This window comes from Protopterus annectens, unplaced genomic scaffold (genome assembly GCF_019279795.1).
Source record: "Protopterus annectens isolate FY-2018-M unplaced genomic scaffold, PAN1.0 ctg64626_obj.part0, whole genome shotgun sequence".
Lineage (NCBI taxonomy): Eukaryota > Metazoa > Chordata > Ceratodontiformes > Protopteridae > Protopterus > Protopterus annectens.
This window is the reverse complement of record NW_025052677.1, coordinates 1,089-10,841: the sequence shown is the minus strand read 5'-3', so window position 1 is coordinate 10,841 and position 9,753 is coordinate 1,089. Positions and strand designations below refer to the sequence as shown.

Genomic DNA, 9,753 nt, shown 5'->3' with positions numbered 1-9,753 from the left:
TTACTTTTTTCGCCACTAATTATAATTATGCTATTCCCATATATATTGCTTTTCTAATCAGAGTTTTGCCTTAAGTTTAGTTGTATTTCATATATTTAATCCTAAAACCATAATAAATAGTTTCTGATGAGTATTTTATTTAATTTTATTTGTTAACCATTGTAGTGCACTGACCGAGCAGAATCTGTCAGATCAGACTCATACTGGCCTGGACACTCCTAGATCTGAAAGCTTTCCCACTGCCCCATCATCTGCTGATGGAACTACAACTGCTACTGAAGCTCAGGTATTGGTCAGCTTGACAACTTATGATCAACAGCTTATAGGGGAAGTTTCTCAGGCAGGTGAGATCTAGCCAATAGCAGATATCTCTGGACAGCTTCAGGTTCCAGTAGAACAGCAGTCAGCTGAAGGAAGCACAGGAACAGAAACTGAAGCATCTCAAATGGAGATGTCACCAGCTCCCACAGTAGCATCCCATCTCCTGAGATATGAGATGGATCAGAAGCTGCAACTGCAGTGAGCAGTCAGTTGGAGGGGTCTCCTATGGACACCAGCTGTCCAGCATCTGCCACACAAGAGGAAGTAACAGCAGAGAATGGTCATGCCGAAGGCATTGTGCAGAGTGGTGGTATTAGTGTTGTCTCAGAATCTGAGGAGCAGAGCAGTGAGGCACAGATAACTACTGAGGGGAAGAGTGATGCAACACGATTGGAAGAGCAAAGATCGTCTGTAGCTCCACCTCCTGGAAATGACGTTGGGCAAGATGTTCCTTCTGTTTCTGCTGGAGTAGATTCCAGGGGCATTCTAGAAGAGCCCCTCCTATCAACAAGTGGTGAGAGAGAAGACCCCCTTGCTGGTATAAACTTTCCAGAAGGTGTAGATCTATCATTCCTTGCAGCACTTCCTGATTATATTAGGCGTGAAGTTCTACAGAACCAGCTGGGTATTCGTCCCCCAGCTAGAGCTGCTCAGACACCTCCCACAGTTACAATTGTTGCAGTTACAGTTACCAATTGGCGAGTACATAAAGGTGATTTCAATGAGCATAACATCTTTTGCCTTACTTCCCTTAGTATAAATCAGCTGGGAATTTCATTTTCACAGTATAATAACATATAAAAAATTAAATTCAATAGGGAAATTACTCTCTGCTCCTACATTCTTTAACCAAATATTCTGTTTAAATTCAGGTGTGGTAACCATGAAGCGGGCATATTTTTAGAGATGCTTAAGGCTTCTGCAGAGGCATTTTTCCCATCAGTCTTTCACTGAACCCAACCTCAAGGATTCATAAAGAGCCTTTGTACTCACTTTAAGAACTGGGATAAAAAGACTTTGTTTCTGCAATGCAGAGATTTCTGATTCAGAGACCTAACAGCCCAATGAGGAATGACCTCATTATCAGCTAATTTAAATGTCTCCGAATCACTGCTAGAGCAGGTCAGCACATTTTGAAGCAGTTAACAGTTACAGCCACATTTTGGGGCAACTTTCACACATACACACACACACACACACACACACACACACACACACACACACACACACACACACACACACACACACACACACACACACACACACACACACATCCTGTTCCTGCCCCTGTTGTCAAACCATCCATGATGTCTCCTATTTCCCTACTTGGGAAATTCACAGATAATTACAGTTATTCCTCAATGCCAGACATTTGAGATTCACACTTCACTTCCCTTAGTAAATGTATGCTAGTGGGAAAGCTGTTACCCTAGTGAATTTCTACATACAATCCATCCATGAAGTTGCCTCATCATTACTTTTGTCTTTTGTCTTGTGCTACAAGGTCGAGAGGTATACTTCATGTTCTCTGTCTGTCTCCCTCACAAGTCATGAACTGTAGCAGGCATTGCAAAATGCCTGAGATCCTCAATATATTAATAAAAACATTGCTGTGCTAACTTATCGGTTGGCACAACAGGTTAAATCTGGAGTTTTATGTCTCAAGAGTGCAGTTTTCGAGTCTCTTCCCACCCTCTGTACTTGATATATTTTCATTTATTTTAACATGTTATTCCTGGAGTCTAGTGGTAGTGCAGAGGCCTAGATGTGGAAGTTTACAGGACTGGAATCCTTTTTAGTGCCTTTTAAGGCACATTACTTATGACTAGTTTCTAGTGGTTCCCCACACCATGTTTTCTTTTTTAATTTGTGTTTTTAAGGCACAACATACAACATATTCCTAGGTGTACTGTTCCCTCAACTCACGTTGTGTTTAAGTGCCTTTCAGGAATGTTATGCAGAGTAATCCCTGGTGTCTAGTGTTTCTCTCTCAACCCTGTGTGCCATTAAGTCATGCCGATTAAAACTTATTCCTGAAGGTAAGTGGTTCGCTCCTTTCTCCAGTGTCTGTTCTGTATAAGTACTGCTCAGACAGGAGTTTGAAGAGGCATCCCTGCTGGGTAGTGGTTCTCCCCAGCGCCAATCCTCATTCTGTAGAAGTGCTGCTCAGGTACAGTTTAAAGAGGTATCTCTGGTAGCTACTGATTCCTCCTGTCCCTAATCCCTGTTCTGTTTAAATGCCAATCATGCACAAGTTTAAAGCAGTATCTCTGGGGTCTATTATTCACCCCATCTCCCAGTCCCCATTCTGTTTAGGCACCACTCAGGCACAGAGTTAAAGACTTATCCCTAATGCCTAATGGTTCCCCTCACCCAATGCTGCAGGCTCTACTTGTTAGTCAAGGGGTTGTGGAAGCATGAAAACCACCCCAAACCACCTCCGCACACATTCACATTCACACACACACACACACACACACACACACACACACACACACACACACACACACACACACACACACACACACACACCCTTACCTAACTTAGCCCCTCACTAACTCCCATACCACTACCACCCAGGCAGACACACACTTTCACACATATACTCACACATACAGCATCCCCCATACAGTCATTCCCACACCCCCCAATATTAACTTACAAGTAAACTTCCCAGCACTTCCCTCTACCACAGTGGATGAATGTGGACATTTGACTTTGTTCAATATTGTGAGGGACTGTGAGAGGCCATGCTAATCTACACTACCAAGCAATTCTCTAAATTAATGGCTGCATAAATGCCTTACTGTAGGCAGTTCTGTAGGACAGCATATGGCTATTATGCAAATTCATATCCACAGACTGCCTCATTAGCATGTAGCACGTCTGTATAGACAGCCCACTGCAGTGGGCATATATACCTGTAAAAGCGGGTCTATATCACTTTGTCAAATGACTGTTCAGCACATAGCCATTCGTTGAACACCTATTCAGTGAAGCTATTCTTCATCAAACGGCAAATTTTAAGTAGAGCAAACAAGCGGTTGATGAACCAAACACTCAAAAAAAAAAATTAAAACCTGCCAAGGTGGGGGACTATGCACCACACTCCCTATGTGGGGGGCTGTGTCCCCACACACACTTCCCCTAACTAAATATACCACCTCCGCAATCTCACTACAGTGGGGAAAAGAGCAAATTCTGAATGGTGGCCAACCGCTGGTTTGCCCTAATTAAAAATTCACCGTTTGATTAAGAGTGGCTTTGCTAAATAGGTGTTCGACAAATGGCTGTTCACTGAATAGCCATTTGACAAAATAATATAGACCCTGTAAAAGCACCAGGGTAGAGTTGCTTTGACTTCCAAAAGATTATCTTGTCCATCTTGAGGTAACCTTTATGAACTCAGACTAACATCCCTGACAGGATTTTCTTAAGATCTATTTTCATAAAGTATGTCCACGCAAGATATCTTCTACAAATAACTGCCCCACATCCTAAGAAAGTATAGCAACACACACACAATCACACACACACACACACACACACACACACACACACACACACACACACACACACACACACACACACACACATACATAGCTAGCAATGTATTTGTATTTAGAGATTGTTTGCTAGAAGTCCACTTGAGATGCCATTTAAAGGTCTTCCTCTCTTCGTTAAAATTTGACGGATACATCCCTCTGACATACGTGCATGTCTACAAAACACTATTTGTCATGTTTACGCTATCACATCTAAAAGAGTGTCCATCCATCCATCCATCCATCCATCCATCCATCCATCCATCCATCCATCCATCCATCCATCCATCCATCCATCCATCCATTCAAGGGCATGAAATAAAATTATTGGCTGATCCTTTGCAATTCTTAGTTTTGAGGGCATTTGAAAAATTATCAGGATGGGAATATAAAATTAGTATTATTATTATTATTTTTGTTGAGTTCACCATTAGCTCTACTTATTCAGTATTTTAAAGAATATCAGCTATGAATGTTAATCATTAGCAAATAATATATTGTTTCTGTTCCTTAAGTCATGAACTTACAAAGCGGGATGAGTTGTCATTCCTAATGGTCTTGGCATTGCCAAATGCTTCCAGCAATGGATTAGCCTGAATGATTTGATCTTCCAGTGTTCCCTGTATAATATAAAAGTTAACATCAATGTATGCTTCATTCTGAGTGCTGGTCTCTACAACTATACCAATAGAAGATGAAGGACGCATAGACACATATACACAGAACTGCTTATAACTTATTCTGAGTTATTCATAATGATACTCACCGGTATGTTATTTCAAGTGATGTGATATTTACATGCTCTGTATTATACTGCTAGACAAGGTTAATCGAAGCTTGTTTGCATATATGCTAGTACGATTAACTACTGCAATTTATTTTTGCACATGTAGTGCATTTAGCTTCATAATCTCAGTGGTGCAATGCTCACTTATGCTTTTCCATTCATTCATACTATATTATTTGGTAAGACCCTTACATGCCATTACACACGCTTCTGTTCAAGGTTACAATCTGGTAATAGTCCTTACCAACTAATTTTTTCAATAAAGCACAAAAAGGCTTTTTTTCCAAACAAACAAATCAGATATAAGTACAAAATAGTCTAACAAAAGCTCCGTACAGCACTTCAAGCACATGGCTTAATGCACTTACCTTACTCTCAGTCTCTTTCTTTTTCTCACCCAGGGCTGCAATTGTTGCAAAATACTGGATGACACGTTTCGTGTTGACAGTCTTCCCAGCACCAGATTCTCCACTACAGGCAATAAATACAAGCAATTAATTACAATTTATATAACAGGTTGTATAAACATGAAGAATGTAGCTTGGAAGCAGGAAAACTTACGTGATTAGGATTGACTGATTTTCACGATCTGTTAAAAAATACAAGTGTGTTTATGTGTCAAAATAATTTCTTTGGAATACAGAAACAGTAAATGATACCTCGTTTACAGTAACTTCATAAATGACTGTACATTTACTATATGTGTAGTACATAAATCTTAAAAGCATGAGTTTTTTTCATATAATTTGTATACAGTGTCTATATTCAGAGAAGAGGACTGCATAGGAAATGGATTTCTGCATTTCTCTACAGTGGTTGACATTCTTTGCTTATGGTGCTTTTAACTGCTATTTGACTTTAAGTCTTCAATTCAACAACATATTGACAGATTTAAAGCCTACTTTCTCATATCAGGATCTTCTATTGCATTTTCCTTTCAGGTATGTATGCTATCTTCTAAGCATAATGCAAGAGCGCTAAATGACGGATAAACTTTAGAGCAATTGAACAAAGTGTATCAGCCCAGAAGAATATGCTAGCAAGACTGGAAGGTCATGTTACTAAAACAAAGAGTCACGGAAGAGCAGCTACCTGCTTACCAGAGGATGTGTATCCTGACATTTGAAATGGAAGGATTAAAGGAAAACGGGAAGACTAGTAGAAGAGAAGATAAAGAGAACATGTAAGGCTGATTGGAATTAGAGAAAATATTCCCAAAAATCAGCTAGAGGACTATCCAGAATACTGCAACCTGACACCCCAAACCTGCCACAATACTTGCATGGGACAATTGGGATACCATGTGGAAAAAAGCAGGGCAGGAGGGATCTCTCAGCCATGTTCTGTAAAGTGTATGTTTACAGAGCAAAATATGGGTTCTAAATGTTGATAAAGGGAAATTAAAAACAAAGGATGACAGCCTACTTAAAATGGTGCCTGACTGTTCCAATGCACTCTTTCATAAAAAAAAAAAAATGTCAGTGGATGCAGAGATAAACTGATTCCCAATGATTTTGGGCATTTGTAAATTATCCAAACATTCTGTTGGAAAAGAATTGTAGGAAAAGAAGAGCAAAATAAGTGCATAGAATTACAGAAAAAGCATTGAGCCAGCTAGTGGAGGTAGCAAAGATGACCCTCAAATGCAAGTTATCTGACTTTGAAAGCACTGAGTAGTGAGGATGGTAAACAGAGTCATGCTACCAGGAGAAGTACAGTAAGAGGACTTAGACAAAGAATGAAAAGCCTTAATGATGCAGGAAAAGCAAGGTAGACACAGGAAAGGAGATCATAGGCAGACTGTGGAGAAGGTGAAAACAGCTAGATAAAATCCTCCAGTAGACAGGAGAAAAAAGAACTAGCAAGGAGCCAGGTAGCAGCCAGTGGGAAGAAAAGAAATAAATGGACTGAAAAAGATGTCCCACCAGTGAAAGAACAAGGGGCACAGGCAGGAGACACAGCCGGTCAGGGTGAACAGAAAGGGAGTCAGCTATTAATCACAATAAGCAGTGGCAAAAAGGCTGGGTCAGGAACATATACAACTGGGTAAATGTCCATACAAGAAAAAGGACTGTAGGTGAACTACACAGTGTCCCAAAAGCCTAACCTCACAAGGAATGGAGAGTCAATATAGCCAAGACCATGAATGACTGGGCAAAATCACTGAGCTCACATCAAAACACAAGTATTGTTTTATCTTTTTATAAACTGCCTAGCTTGACCATTCTTACAATAACTGTCTGAAAACTGGAATAAGAGCAACACAGAGCTTGTCAGATAATGTGGATACAGACACTGTTACAGAGACATAGACAATGCTGACAAATTGGGTTAAAGTTCTGAAAACTGAAAGGCATTTGAATCTGCTCACATCGGGAAGGAGTTATTTTCACATAATACACTTAATTGTGGAAGAACAAAGTATATATGCATGCTTGTGATATATATCAGAAACATTGTCAATGTACAGAGAACACTTTAAACCAGAAACATCTGGGAATGGAGGGTATAAATACGGAAAACTGAATGCACACAGAAACAGAACCAGCAGAGTTTCAAAACAAGAAGAGTGAGGGAAGAGGGAAGTAAGGTGGTAACATTCAACCACTGCACAGAATGAAATATTTTGAAGGAGCAGGTTTGAAGTAAAAGGCAACAGCAAGCCAATAAGAGTAGAAGAGGCAGGTGAGGGGAAAAAAGATGTGATAAAATCTAAAGGGACATTTGGAAAGCTGTAGGTAAAACAGGCTAGGCTGGAAAATGGAGCAGCATGAAGCTTAAATCCCAGACTAAATCTAGACTATACCTATTAAATGTAAGCAAATGAAATGAACAGGTTAACAAGATGCACTACGTTGACCATCTTAAAAAACTCCAGCTATACTCTGTCACATATTGTATACTCAAGAGGCGATCTCTGCTTAACATACAAGGCCATGTCAAACCCAGAGCTGTTGGGCATGCTACACTTAAAGAAATCCCAATCCCTCAGAGCCACATGCTCCAGGGATCTAAACCTTGTCATCACAATAAACAAAACATGCTGTAGGGATAGGTTCCTGACTCAGAGACTCCCCAGACTCTGGGATAGACTGCCTATACATGTCAAGCAGAGTGCCTCTTTGGCCCTCTTCAAAAGGAACCTTGATGATTGGATGGGAGAAAGGAAATTCACCCCAAGGATCATGTCAGTCACCCTGCTAGACAGGGGTCCAGGGAAGTAAATAGTGTGGGAAGAAATAGCCAGGGAATTGTTATGGCTAGGCTTGTATAGGCCCTAGGGCTGATAGCCTAGTACCAACCTATAAACCTATGAACCTATAAACTTATAGCTTGTTACCTGAAAGAATAATCATTTACCTATGTAGATAGGCAAGCTGTGGCTTCCATCTTCATTAGGTTTAATTATTTGGGTCTACTACCAGTGAAATATGAATGTGTATGGCTTAATCAAGAGCAGCAAATTAGTGATGGTTCCTGGCCATTTTCCGGGTCATGACAGTACTACAGTGCAAGGAAAAAAACCTAAAGGGAATTAGACAACTCTGTCAGCCTTCCCTGGGAAGTGTGTGTGTGTGTGTGTGTGTGTGTGTGTGTGTGTGTGTGTGTGTGTGTGTGTGTGTGTGTGTGTGTGTGTGTGTGTGTAAGTGTGAGAAAATAAGCTGTATGAAAGGCAGTTACCAAAGGTTAGGGGTAATGGAAGATGATGCAGTTCACAGAGGGAGAGATAGTGGGGAGAAAGAGGCCTGAGGGTGATAGGTAAAAGGCTTGACTCTATATGTGGTGTGTATGCAGTCTTATCTGGGGTGGATGCTGAAAGCTCATACCTAGGAAAGTAGAGCATATTATCTTTATGATCTCAGGAGCAGGTTGCATTTTGTGAAATAATTGAGTCAGGCTTATGTGTGCTTTCTTTTCTTTACTTTAACATGTTGGATATCAGTAGTGTGACTTGAGAGTCTATCTCTCCAGTGCCATCCAGGACATTTTTATTACATTGGCTGCAGTGATACCATCAGTTAGTGACCTTTTAGGTGGCACTAGTGGGATTCAAACCTCTTATTTTCACCATTGTCACATATTTGGTTGACAGAGCTGAGAGGGAAACCCCACACATGACATTGGTCATCGCAGATGGTTCATACGGGAAGGAAAAAGTGAAGATGGAAAATGGGGAAAACAAGGAATGTATTTGCCCCAAAAAGGAAGGAGAAAGGGTTCTTCAGCAAGTTCTTTAAAAAGTTGGTAAAAGGAAAAAGGGGGGAGAGGGTCACAGCAAGTAATTTTAACCTAATATTAAACAAAAACATGGATAGAACAAAAGTTTAACCAAATAGAGTTACTAATGTAAATAAATGGAAAGGGAAGGTGGATAGACATTTTGAAGGAAAGGAAAAGAAAAAAAAAAGAGGCGTTAGGTTATTCACATTTATGAGGACATGCTAGACACAGTAGAGCACACCAGAGCGGTTCTTGGTGAGCAGTGAAATAGAGACCAAAGTACCCTGAGGTGTGACTAGGAGCCCAAGCAGTTTCAGACAATAGTCAAGCTATGGGAAATAAAAATAAGGCAGAGATGGTAAAGAGGAATGATTTCTTGCAAAGCCAAGGAGTAAAACAGGGAAAGCCTTAGCATGGTATCTAAAGGAGAAAAATGAAGGGAGAATGATAAAACTGGAAGGGAACAGGTTGGTAGTATAGGGCATGGGAGCAGTGAAAGAGCTATTTATATCACTGTATGAGAAACTGTACAGAATACAAACAGGGTACACAAAATAGTTTAGTTACTAATCAACAGGTAGGAGACTAAAGTAGAATGAGACTTAATGTAGTAGAATAATAGCAGACAATGTGGATAAAATAATAAATAGCTTACAGATGGGAAAACAGTTGGCCTGAATGTGCTGCCAGCAGGATTTTACAAACTATCATGTAAGGTGATAAAATGAGCACCTAACTAGGTTCTTATCAAGTGTGGTGAAGAGAAAAAAAATGAATACTTAAGTGGAAGAGCCCAGGGTTATTTTGTTAGCAGAGGAGATTAAGGAACAGACTCATAATTAGGACTGAGTAAATGGGACAGCTGCCAGGAAAGCAAGC

The 9,753-nt window shown here is 40.3% G+C and overlaps 1 long non-coding RNA gene across 1 annotated transcript; it reads right to left on the bottom strand.

Annotated features, from left to right (window-relative positions):
- Positions 1-4,389: 4,389 nt before the first annotated feature.
- LOC122792024 lies at positions 4,390-5,255 on the bottom strand. Its single transcript, XR_006363264.1, has 3 exons — positions 5,215-5,255; positions 5,022-5,124; positions 4,390-4,486 (listed from the first exon to the last, which is right to left on the bottom strand). It is a non-coding gene; the product is annotated as an uncharacterized LOC122792024 (long non-coding RNA).
- Positions 5,256-9,753: the final 4,498 nt, after the last annotated feature.